Source organism: Mauremys reevesii, linkage group 1, assembly GCF_016161935.1.
Source record: "Mauremys reevesii isolate NIE-2019 linkage group 1, ASM1616193v1, whole genome shotgun sequence".
NCBI classification, from domain to species: Eukaryota; Metazoa; Chordata; order Testudines; family Geoemydidae; genus Mauremys; species Mauremys reevesii.
This window is the reverse complement of record NC_052623.1, coordinates 191,291,912-191,305,580: the sequence shown is the minus strand read 5'-3', so window position 1 is coordinate 191,305,580 and position 13,669 is coordinate 191,291,912. Positions and strand designations below refer to the sequence as shown.

General features: G+C 40.1%; 1 protein-coding gene across 6 annotated transcripts in view; it reads left to right on the top strand.

Annotated features, from left to right (window-relative positions):
• Positions 1-13,669, top strand: part of EPHA6 (EPH receptor A6) — an 855,214-nt gene that overhangs the window by 820,223 nt on the left and 21,322 nt on the right. The window lies entirely within an intron of this gene.

Here is a 13,669-nt window from a genome sequence, read left to right as displayed (position 1 = left end):
GAAATTTGCCTAGTTTTACAACAGGCTACATAATAAGCACTAGCAAAATCAGTACAAGCTAAAATTTCATACTCACAATGAGTTGTTTATTCTACTCTATATATTATATGCTGAAATGTAAGTACAATATTTATACTCCAGTTTATTTATTTTATAATTATATGGTAAAAATGAGAAAGTGAGAAGTTTTTCAGTAATAGTTGCTGTGATACTTTTGTATTTTTATGTCTGATTTTGTAAGCAAGTAGTTTTTAAGTGAGGTGAAACTTGGGAGTATACAAGACAAATAAGACTCCTGAAAGGGATACAGCAATCTGGAAAGGTTGAGGGCCACTGGTCTATGGTAATTTCACTAGTCATCTGGTCACATGTTAATTTTTGTGAGAAGGCTGAAGTAACATAGACATTGAGCAGCTCTGCCTTCCTATCATCTTCCATGACCACCTCTCCTTCTCAATTGAGCAGCAGACCCACACCGTCCTTGATCTTTCTCCTTTGTTTGACATATTTGAAGAACCCCTTCCTGTTGTCTCTAATATTGCTTGCTTACTGTAACTCATTCTTTGCCTTGGCTTTCCTGATTTTGTGCCTGCATGCTCATGCTGTTCCCATGTATACTTCCTTGATGACATGCCCCTCCTTCCATTTCCTGTATGTATCCCTTTTGGGTTTTAGATAACTAAAAAACTCCACATTGGCTTCCTGTGGTTCTGCTTATCTTTCCTCTTTGTCAAAATAGCTGGATGGTGGGCTGCTAGTATTACGTCTTTTTAGGAATTGCCAGCCCCCTTCAACTCCTTTTCTTTCTAATTGGTCCTTCCATGGGACCTTGGCTGCAATTTCTCTGAGTTGGTTGAAATCTGCCTTTCTAAAGACCAGTGTCCTTGTTTTGCTGTTCTCATTCCTCTTTTCCCTGGGATCTAGAATTCTATCAGATCGTGGCTACTTCCTCCCAACTTCCCAACCACCTTCACATTCACAATTAATTCATCCCTTTGGGTCAAGGCCATATTCAAAATGAATGACCTCCTAGTTCTTTCCTCAACTTTCTGAATCAGAAAGCTACACATGCTAAGAATTTGTGGAACATATGTTTTGCTGCAGTAGTCTTCCAACAGATATCAGGGAAGTTAAAATCCCCCATTAATACTAGCTCATGTGTGTTAACTAATCTTGTTACCTGCTTGTAGAATGACTCATCCACTTCCTCTTCCTGATTTGGTGGTCTATAATAGACTCCTGCCATAACATCGCTACTGTTCTTTTCCCGTGTTATCCTCACCCAGAGACTTTCAGTAGATCTGTCACTCTCTTCCTCTTGGACCTGAGAGCAAGTGTATACATTCTTGACATATAGTGCAAAGCCTCCTTTTTACACATGCCTATCCTTTCAGAACAAGCTATATCCCTCAATGTTCATATTCCAATCATGGGAGTTGTCCCACAAAGTCTCTGTAATGCCAATTAAGTCATAATTTTCTTCGTGTACCATGACTTCCAGTTCATCCTACTTGTTCCCCATACGCCTCACATTTGTTTACAGGTACTGAAGATATGTTCCAGACTGCCTGGTTGCTTTTCTTCCCTTTTTAATGCAGTTTAATCAGATCTGCACAAGAACCCCAATGAAGTCGCTGAGAATCTGTACAGGGTAATTTCAGAATCAGGGCCTTTGTGCATGCTTTCAACCATAAGGGCTAGTATCATTGCTTTTTCCAATGGGAACTCAGATTCTGGAGCACAATTCTACAGTAAGGAGTGGACTCTGTAGCAAATTCCCTGGTCGCAGAATCATGGAACACAAGGGGCCCTGCACATAAGCATTCAGATAGACCCTCAGAACAAACCCTCTTCACCTTACTTCAATAGAATTACTTGTCAGAGTATGGTAGGTTTGGGGCATGCAGGTTTAAGGACTCAGTATGTGTGGCTTTCATGAAGTTGGTTGTTGTAATCTGAGTTGGGAGACAGCTTGAAATTACAGTAGAACCTGAGAGTGACGAACACCAGAGTTACGAACTGATCAGTCAACCACACACCTCATTTGGAACCAGAAGTAGACAATCAGGCAGCAAAAGAGACCCCAAAAGTCAAATATAGTACAGTACTGTGTTAAACATAAACTACTAAAAAAATAAAGGGAAAGCAGAATTTTTCTTCTGCATAGTAAAGTTTCAAAGCTGTATTAAGTCAATGTTCATAATGTTTTGTTCAGTTACAAACATTTCAGAGTTACGAACAACCTCCATTCCTGAGGTGTCTATAACGCTGAGATTCTACTGCAATGCTACTTGAAGAGAGGTATAACTTTGCAGAAATACTAGTATTTCAAGAAAATAACATTTTTTCCACTATTAGCAGGTAGTATTATAGTTTCCAAACTAAATCTGGTAGAGAAGAGTGCTTCTGAAACACTTGATTTCTGAAAAGAAAATGATTTTTCCATTGCCTAGAATAAATCATCTGAATTTGTGAAATTCACTATAGCAATTTTAATCATAGAAAAATGTAAGGCTTCAATTTCAAAATGTTACAAATCCTACATTGTCAAAATCAGTTGAATTTTGCCATTAATTTCTATTGGAACAGGATTGGGCTATAGAGATTTTGCAAAATGTGTGGGGTGTGTTTGTGTGTGTAGAACAATTTAACTTAGAGACAGATTTTTAAAAAAATTCTTTTTCAGTCTCCCTCCCTCAAAAAAGTATGCTAACCTTTTAATTCTAAAACATTGGAAGTTTTATCAGGTTTCCAATTACGGCTTCCTCATTTTCCCATCTCTACTATTTTGTTCATTTTAAACTGAAATAAATATTTTTTAAATGAATGGAAAATAACGGGCACTTTGTCAAAGAGGGTACCCTAGATAGTGAGGTTTGACCCTTGCTCTCCCATTAGATATACAAACAAGTTGGAAATGTTATCAGCCAGTCATAGTGTAGTCTGCTGTATCTTTGCCATTTTATAATGCTTGTTAAAGTGTACTGTAAAAAAAATGATTGCAGGACAGATATAAATGTTTAAAAATATTCATTATCCTTGCATTTATGTGAATTTTGAGGGTCAAAGTTATGCATTTTTATCAGACTTTTTATTATCTTTCAACCTAAGTAAGATCAGTGCTTTAAAAAAGGGAAGGGATTTTTCTTGAATGTTAAAATGATTTGGTACAGAGGAAATAGTAATGGGGACTTTTATTACTTTATAGAAAAAAAATTGTGATTACAAAGTGACAGAATTTTTAATATTGAGAGGAGACAAGTTTGATTTTTTTTTTATTCCTTTGAGCTAAGGATGGAGAACAATCAAAGGGTCATTCATAGAAAGAATAAAATTGTTTTTTAGAAAGAACCAGTTCAAAAGTATTGATGGCCTCCAGGAAAGCAAAATGGCGGGGTATTCTGGAGAAACTTGCTGATCACCATGCTGTACCAGTTCTATTGATAGAAGACATCAGTTTCCAGAGTTGTTTATCCTAGTTTGCTCACTAGCACTATGTACATATCAGTGCTGTTAGAGCTGGGGGAAGTGCTAGCTGGATCTTTGTAAAGGCATGGCACGTAGTGCTTCTGGTTAAATTAAGGCTTTAACAGTTATAATGCCTCCAGGCACTGCTGTTGGGACAGTGCCCTTCCACCAGTATGCCCCTTGGTGCTCAAGAGACATGGTTTGGCTCTGTTTGAGACCCTGATCATGCACTTAAGTACATGCCTAATGTTAAGCCTGTGAGTAGTCCCATTCACTTCAAGCGTGTACTTAAGTGCCTACGTGAATCAGGGCCTATATGAGCAAGTCTAAGTGATATGCATTCAAGAGTCCTAGGGCAAAGCTCTGCAACCAGGGACATAAAACCAACCATCTATCATATTCCTGATCTGGAACTGCAGCAAGCAGGGTGGCAGACGAAAACAGCCACAGATTCTTATTGCTAAATGACAAATTAGCTGTCAACAAAACCAGCATCATATATGAGCTTGTGAGGTAAGAAAGTATTTTTATCTCCATTTTACAAGTGCAGAACTGAAGCAGAGAGAGATTGTTATTTGCCCAAGGTCAAACAGGAAACTGAGGTAGAGCTGGGACTAGAACCCAGGTGTTATGAGTAATAATTCCATGCCTTAACCACAAGACTATGCTTTTTTACCCCTGTGAAACTTCTAGCTTCATCTGGAAGTGTTTCAGTGATCAGAGTGAGAACCTCCAATCTCGCTATCTTTGGTGTTTCTATGGCACTCACCACAGTAGTATCTAATAGCTGACTCTTTCCACCCACAAATAGTTTTCCTTTTCTCATACATGCCCACCTGTATAATGTAAGTGTTAATAAGATGTTTGCTAGAATAATTATTTTATGTTAAGACTTTGCCTGCTATTTTTAAGACAAATATGGGGATGGCCTTTAAAAAAAAAATCATCAGGTTGCACGTACCCAACTGTAGTATTTTTAAACTAACAGGATGTTTGAAATAAAATGGTACTTTCTTTGAGATAAAAAAAAATCCAATCTTTTTTTTTAAATTAGGTTGAGGGGTTTTTTTTGTTCATTTCAGTTCTCATGAAAATGAATGATTGATAATACTAGCTGAAGCTAGGCATAATGTGGGCAGACTCTGGGGAAACTTTCCAGAATAGTTTTGTCATCCTAACGTATAGCTTCCCTGATATTCTAATAGTTGGACTCTCTGGAGAAGAATGCCAGTAATACTGAATAGTTCTAAATTATGGTTTGGGGATGCTGACAAATGTCCACTAGGGATTCTAGGTATTAATTGAAGATGACCAAACTGATTTCTCATGTGAAAAATGTGGCTAGATCCATGTCTTCAAACAAAAACACCACTCTGGTAAAGTGGGATGAGATTTTTATATAGAATGATGAATTGCATTCAATATTTTAAATTTCAGTTCCCTCACTGAGTCTTTGCTCTCCTTTCATTCTCAGGGCCTTTCGTTCTATTTCTCTCATATGGGTTGGGGTAAAAAGCTGAGACTGAATGAGTGCCAGTTATTACAAAACATCACAAGCAAATGTGATTGATAATTCATAGGCACACAGGAATTGCCGTGCCAGATTAGAGCAGTGGTCTAGGTTCCATGGTGGCAGGATTGGTGAGTTTACACTGCAGGCCTCCATAGCTGTGGACACTTGGGCCTGGTCTACACTAAGGGCGGGGGTCGAACTAGGGTAAGCAAGTTCAGCTACGCGAATAGCGTAGCTGAACTCAAAGTACCCTAGTTCGACTTACTTACCCGTCCAGACGTGGCGGGGTCGAACTCCGCGGCTCCAAGGTCGACTCCGCCACCGCCGTTCGCGGTGGTGGAGTTCCGGAGTCAACCGGAGCGCGCGGGGAGTTCAAACTATCACGTCTTGATTAGACGCGATAGTTCGAACTCGAAGAAGTCGAACTCACCGCGTCGACTCGCGCGGTGAGTATGGACCTGCCCTTGGTTACCTCACTAAAAACAACTGAAATAGAAATTGGTCTTGTCTTTACAAAAAAAAAAGTGGTGGTGGGGAGGGATTTTTCTGGAAAATCAGGAACATGAGTTGCCCTGGTCATAGGTGGATAAGGCCTCATCCAACAAAATCTGCTGCAGAGCAATATAATTGACCCAGGAGTATGTATAGGATTTTTTTGTTGTTGTTGTTGCCTGAGACATGCATGGGGGATTCTGTAGACAAGGGAGTTCCACAGCTCCGAATACCCTGGCCTACTCTGCACACAGAGACTCCAGGGAGTCTACCAACTCAGGGAGATTAGGGAGCCATTGTAGCAGAAATACGCATGACCTCATATTAGTATTAACACTGAGCATATTATGATTTTAAGGCCTCTAGTTTGGATAATTTGCATACTTACATATGATTATGTCTTCTAACATATGTAATAGACAACAAGAAAGCAGATATTTATGAGTTAAGGTTTTCATCAGTATCACTTCTTGGATTGGTTAGCAGGGAATACAAAAGGCAGGACAGCTAGCACACTTGCTTCTTTCCATCTCTGCCACTCCTGATGTCTCCCCATCAGGCAGTCTGTAATTTTGAGCTTAACAAATATAGTCTGGTCTTCAGCCTTGCTGAATGCAGCATAATGTGCTGTAGCTGCAACAGTGAGCTAGTTCTGGATATAGGGTGACCAGATGTCCTGATTTTATAGGGACAGTTCTGATTTTGGGGGCTTTTTCTTATATAGGCACCTATTACCCTCCACCCCCTGTCCCAATTTTTTACACTTGCTATCTGGTCACCCTCTCTGGATAGTGTATTGTTACATTGCTCTTCTGGATCTCCAAAAACTTTAAATATTAAATTAATAACAATGTTTGTTTGTGTAATGAGACAGAAGAAGTTTTGGAAAAAGGTGTCCATTTTTTACTTAGTTTTTAGGCGTCTAAACTCTGAGAAGGAGACAATTTTTGTATAATGTATACTTTATTCTATCTTTAGTTAATAGAGCACACTGTGCTTTTGTCAACTCTGTAAGGTAGGGTGTGTGTAGGGGAGTGTGTGTGTGTGTGTGTTCTGAAGCTGCACAGTGCACTAAGTGAATAATATAGCACTTGTATTCTTGTTAGAAGGACGGTCCTGACAGCACACTGCGGAATTTTGGCACTGAATTAAAAGCAAGAATAATTCAGGGAATTGTCATTATTCAGAAGGCCGCAAGTAAAAAACAGGCTAAATCATAAGTATTGGAATATCACCGTTAGAGCTGTTGTACTACAGGAAAACAAAATTAGCATATCACTGACAGGGTTGGATTTCACAGTAGGCACATGCCTAGAGGCGCCAGCATTCTAGAGGCACCTAAAAATTCAAATTTTGCCACTCCTGGGTCACGGCAGGGTGATAGGCCAGCTACGGTTGCCAGGGATCTGGTTTTCGACCAGAACACCTGGTCAAAAAGGGACCCTGGCAGCTCCGGTCAGCTTAAAAGTCCAGTGAGTGGTGCAGAGGGGCTAAGGAAGACTCCCTGCCTGCCCTGGATCTGCACGGCTTCCAGAAGTGGCCAGCATGTCCCTGCAGCCCCTAGACACAGGGGCAATCAGGGAAGTTCCGCATGCTGCTCTCACCCCAAGCGCCAGCTCCGCAGCTCTCATTGGCCTAGGTGTGCCCAAGGTGTAAATCCAGCCCTGGGCACAGAGCTCATTATAAATTTTAGAGATGGGGCAAAAATGCAACATGGTTTTTAACAAAAAAAAAAGTGCTTGCTTGTGTAAAGGCTTTCTGGACTAGGAAACTGTGACAGCTTTCATTAATCCACTAGAGTAGTTAAATTTAGATAATTTATACATTATTTTAATTTGAAGGTGGCTCACTTCGTGTACAATATTGTGTTCAATTTTTTTTCAATTAGGTGACAACTAAAAGGAAATGCCCAATAATAATAGTGTTGTTTATTACTCTCATCATGAACTTGAAGTGTCATTTTAGCTATCCTGAAGCTTATGTGTCTTATTATGCATGAATGGCTCATAGTACTTTTTAGTTATATCAGCCTTTACTGTTAGTCATATTGAGGTCTCAACCTTTCAGATTTCTGCCCAAGAAATAAAACAGCTTTTTTGCATAGAAGATATTCTGCAAACTTAGTATTGAAATATACATTTTTGCATGTAATGGCTTATGTGTAAGCTGAGTCTACTGTGTGAATTTAAGAGGATTTGCTTCCCTTTGCCATTAGGTAGCCCAGGAAATTCCTTTTATGCTACAACATTGAGCACATCCCTGTGCCAAGGGAAATGAACTTCCATGAATTTTGTTAAGATTTTATTCTCCATTCTTATTTTCACATTCTAGGAGCCAGTCCCAGAGGAACCAGTCAGTAAAGCTGCATGATGAAGCTAGTTTTTGTAGTCTAATCAGATTCTTTAAAAAGTCAGTTATATGAAGAATCAAATTTTGTTATGAATGCTATTCAAAGTGACAGTTGTGACCTCTTCTGAGTATATTTTCTCAGTATGTGATCAGATTCATGAAGGAATGATGATTAGATCTCCACCCTCAATCAAACTTTAATGAATAAATTCATTATCTACGTTCAGACTTGAATGCATAGTTGTGTTGATAATTTCATATAAAAAGAATATTTTATGAATATCCAAATGTCAACTACTCATTATTTGTGCGTGTTTTCTCTAAACATAGAAATTCAGTAATTAACAACAGAACTATTCATTAAAATTCAAATGCTGATAAATGATAGATAAAAATGTCTTCCATTGATTAAACTTCTACAAAATTAAAAGTGTATGCTCATTAGGACAATTCATGAATATGTTTCACTAAATGATATAGAGCTTTAAATTAACAGACTGAACATTCAGATTAGTAGCATGTCATTTATTCTCGGTTATAATAGTATATTCCTCACTGCTGTTCTGATGTCTCAAGACTTGTATTTGGATTGTATCCATTTTCTGGCTACTAATATCTAAAAAAAGGCTTTGGATGTCAGTCGATACTAGCCTCTGAGAAGAAATTTGTTTTAACCAGTCAGTAATTGGGAATATATCTGTATTATATAGGGCTGTGGAACATCTTTTAAATCTCTACGGCCAGTCCTTAAGCTGCACATAAATTCTCACCCAAAAAACCGTGGTCAGGAAGAGAAACAAAGAATTCCTCTTTTGCGCCTTCCCTCAAAACCTGCAGAGTTCACACTTTGCAGATCATTTGTGTATGGACATATGGCAAGAAGAAGTCTTCAGCAGTGTTCAAAGGGTAAAGTCTGTACTTTTTAGCACAAGTGCTAACATCTTCTGTTCGCCTCCCCCACAACTGGCATGTATAATCCAGGCAGATATTGCACCCACTTGTAAGGGTCAATGTGAACACAATTTTCCCTTGGCTGTATTAAAAGCACATAGCACTGGACCCACAGAAGGTTAATGGGAATCTTTCCTTTGCCTTTAACATGCATTGTCAGATCAGGTCCTGAATTTGGCCTGAGTTACTAAACTAAGCAGAGAGGAGAAATGGTGAACATAAAAAGGGGAGGACTACAAAATAATGTTAAATTTAATCTCTTCTTAAGAACCAATCCTATGCTCTTCATGGGCAGGAGGAGTAGGAGTTTTGCCTGTATCAGTTGTGTAGGGCAGGCTCATAGATGAACAGTGAGAAACATTCACTGATCAAGATGCACGGGTGAATGAAAGAACGACACAGAAATGCGACACCAGGTGCGATCAGTTTCTTACCTAATCCAATCCACAGCCAAAATGTCAGCCCCAGACAAGTGCACTCCTTCATCCCTTAAAAACCTCCAGCACATTGTACTGGATGTCCCTGTGTGAAATCACTGAGCCACCTGCATCCAAAAAGATTGATGGCTCCCTGCCATACATGCTTCGTGAGTATTTCTAACCAAACCAATCTCATGTTTGGCTGCGACTGTCTAATCCATCCTACGTCCCTCTGAATCCTGCAGGCCCCTCGATCATTTTCCCCAAGGTAAATAACTAGGATATTAGGTGGGTATAATTCACCCATCAATAAGTGCAGAAGAGACATGAGCTGATTCCACAATGAGCCCCTTAGGCCAAACCATTGATGGCAGACACCCTTAATCCTGAAGCTCAGCTGCAGTCCATCTGCCAACCTGGCTGCCTGCGTGTGGGCCCAATGCACAATAGGGTGCCTGAAAATCCAAACATCAACCTTGTCTCTGATGTCTTCTGCAATCACAGACATACAACATTAGCTCATCTTTGCCTTCCCCAGTCACCCATCAAAGGGAGCACAGGTCCTGTAACAGTCCAATTTCCAGTGCCCAATTGTCTGGACTCACTGGGAGTCAAAACCCTCCAACGCTGACTGCCAGGTAATAATGTGACTACTGCCTGAATGTTGTACCAAAACCAAACCCATTTATTTCTAAATTGCTGACCCTACGTATTGGAAGCCACCAATATTAGTGGAAAACTCAAATGGGACATCTCTTGTTGCAACCTTCATTGCCCACTACTTAAGCTACCTCTACAACGGATTCCCCCCGAGGTATCCAATTCTACCCGAAGCTCTGATTCCAGGATCCAATTGGATCACCAGATTGTTAGCCCACTAAACTGTTCCAAAAATGTTTCCCATACCTCCAAATCTTCCCTCATTTCTATGGTCACCCTGACAAAATTATGAGGCCCTACCCAGCACCACCACTCTCTATGCAAAATTTAAGTGCCCCATGATCACCTGAACCCATTTTAGTATAACTTTCCTAGAACCTTTGAGTACCCTTATCAACAGCCTTATATTATCTAGCTTTTATTTGGGTAGCTGTGATACATGCTGCCTTGTATCCAATTCAATTCCCAAATATGTTAACTTCTGTGTTGGGCCTTCTGTCTTTTCTGTGGCCCCAAGTGCTGCACGCAGGGACAGGATGGAAGATGTCTTTCCTTTGTTCATCCTCACAAGGTCCAAGGAAAACTCAATACTAGCACCCCGGGTTAAAATCACAGTGCCTTCATGGCTCAGTATAGCTCTAAATAAATGGGATAGAGCATGAGATTTTAAAAAGCAATTCAGCATTAGTGGCCTAACTTTGCTCCCATTAAAGTCAAAGTGAGTTTTGCCATTGACTTTAGAGTAGACCGAGTTAGGCCAAATTTGAATATCTAAAGTCTTTTACAAAACCATAGTGCTTAAATAAAAAGATATAAACCCACAAAGGGCATCTTAGCTACAATCATGTATGAACCATAACAACATTTACTAGCTACATTGGTTTGTCACAGTGATTATAATTAATAAAGGGAATAATAATATTCAAACAAGGTGCCCATATGCATATATTTTTGCCTTGCAATACTTTCTGAGGCAGCAATGGCATTGTGAGTCATCATCATCTTGACAAGTTATTGACCAATAATTTTCCACATGAATAAAATAGATAATAATTGGAGATATATCAATCTCCTAGAACTGGAAGGGACCTTGAAAGGTCATTGAGTCCAGCCCCCTGCCTTCACTAGCAGGACCAATTTTTGCCCCAGATCCCTAAGTGGCCTCCTCAAGGATTGAACTCACAATCCTGGGTTTAGCAGGCCAATGCTCAAACCACTGAGCTATCCCCAATGTAAATTTGCATCCTTTTTTTAAAAAAATGCCTGACTTTTCTTCAGCATCCAAAACTATGTTGTAATTAATTTATTTTCTTTCTTCTAGAAATAGTGTTAACACTGAACAATCTTTATTCTCAATACATTGAAAAACAGCTAGGATTAGGTCTCAATTCTTCTGACTGCCCCATTCTGCCATCTAGTGGCACTATGAATACACTGCTTTCAAGAAATAAAAACTTTTTTTCAAGGAGTTCCTCTAATCAGTGATAACACTGCTCTACAGCCAAACTGCTTCTGAAATAAATGTAGGCCAACTTTACTAATTCTGGGTCACTGAGAATGAAAATGATGCTTAAAATTGTTGATTGGCTCTAGTTTTCAAGATATGCTATTGGGTCAGTATATACGGCCCTTGACTTGGGAATAGCGGAGGATAAGTGAGTTATAAAGGGAAGGGATCTCAATTTAAACCAGAAATAACTAAAATACATCTTTGACTGGATCTATGAATAAATCTATGACTGGGTTTGGACAGTACTTGCTTTTTGGGCAAAACAATGAATGATGCAATCTGAAGCTGGTATTGCGTCATACATGATATGAATTGCATCATGTTATTCCTAGAAGTCATGGATGATGCAATCATAACGAAGCTTACATCACTCTGCTGAACAAATTGCCCTATATCAGCTCTAGAAATCATACAGTGTCGTGCTCTCTTATTTGTCAGTGTTTGATTTTGCAAAGGGACACATTTCTGTTTAGCCAAAGTGAGCAGAGATGCCTCGTACTTGTGTGAACAGTGCAGATAACTTCTGCTATGTTTGTGGTGAAGTGACTTTTGCATCACAAAAGCGCAGTCTAACCACTATGGTTAAGAAAGCCTATCACCTTTCTTTTGGCTGCAAAATTGGAGCTCAGGACAAGAGGTGGGCCCCACACATATGCTGCAACACTTGTGCAACAAATCTTCACCAGTGGTTGAACAGGAAAAGGAAATCTATGCCTTTTGCAGTGCCAATGATTTGGAGAGAGCCAACAGATCATACCAGCAATTTTTACTTCTGCATGGTGCCTCCAGTTGGGAAAGGTGTGTCAAAGAAGAAAAAGTGGCCTGTGCATTATCCAAACATTCCATCAGCTATACGCCCAGTACCCCACGGAGAAGGACTGCCGGTTCCTGAAGCACCAGAATCATTCTCACTTGAGTCAGACGAGGAAGAGGAAGCGGATGAAACTTCTGGTCCTGAACCATCAATGTCACAGGACCCACATTTTCTCCCATCCTCTTCCTCTGAACCACACCTCATAACACAAGGTGAACTGAATGACCTTGTCAGGGATTTGGAACTACCCAAGAGTAAGGCAGAGCTGTTGGGCTCCAGACTACAGCAGTGGAATCTCCTGGCAGGTGATGTTAGGGTTTCCATGTTCCGTGACCGTCAAAAGGATCTTGTCCCATTCTTCTTCATGGAAGGTGATCTTGTAGCCTGCAACAACATCGATGGTGTGATGGCAGCCCTCAACATCGTTCACAATCCAGATGAGTGGAGACTGTTCATTGATTCATCGAAGACAAGTCTTAAAGCTGTTTTACTGCATAATGGCAATGTTTTGCCATCAATTCCAGTTGGTCATGCAGTCCATATGAAGGAAACCTATGACAACATGAAACAACTTTTGAGGTGCATAAACTATGACCAACATCAGTGGCAGCTTTGTGGCGATTTGAAGGTTGTTGCTCTCTTGCTTGGTCTGCAGACTGGATACACAAAGTACTGCTGTTTTCTCTGCGAATGGGATAGTCGTGCAAGAGATTCCCACTACATCAAGAAAGATTGGCCACTCCGACAGTCATTGGAGCCTGGGAGGAAAAGTGTTCAGCATCCACCACTTGTTGAATCAAGGAAGATTTTGTTACCACCCTTACACATCAAGCTGGGTCTGATGAAGAACTTTGTCAAGGCCATTGACAAAACACAAGCAGCTTTCAAGTACCTCCGTGGAAAATTTCCAAGGTTAAGTGAAGCTAAGATAAAGGAAGGTGTCTTTGTTGGCCCTCAGATTCGTGAACTTCTTCGAGATGATGCATTTGCCCATGCACTGCGTGGCAAGGAAAAGACGGCATGGAAAGCCTTCCAGTTAGTGGCAATAAATTTTCTCGGAAACAAGAAGGCAGACAACTACAGGTTGTTGGTGGAAAACCTCCTCCAGGCATACAAAAGCCTTGGTTGCAATATGTCACTAAAGATACATTTTTTGCACTCTCATCTAGATTTTTTTCCACCGAACTGCGGAGCAGTGAGCGACGAGCACGGCGAGCGATTTCACCAGGACATTGCAACAATGGAGAAATGCTATCAGGGCAAATGGAGCCCATCAATGCTTGCAGACTATTGCTGGACGGTGACAAGAGATGCTCCATTTAATGAATACAAGAGACAAGCCAAGAAGCGCCGAGTAGACACTGAATAGGACTAAACTATGTACATAATAGTTTTTTGCCTTTTGTTTCATAATAAATTTTATTTATATAACCCTTTTGCTGATTTTTAAAGTGTTACATAAACAGGACAGGTGAAATATTATCATGTAAAGC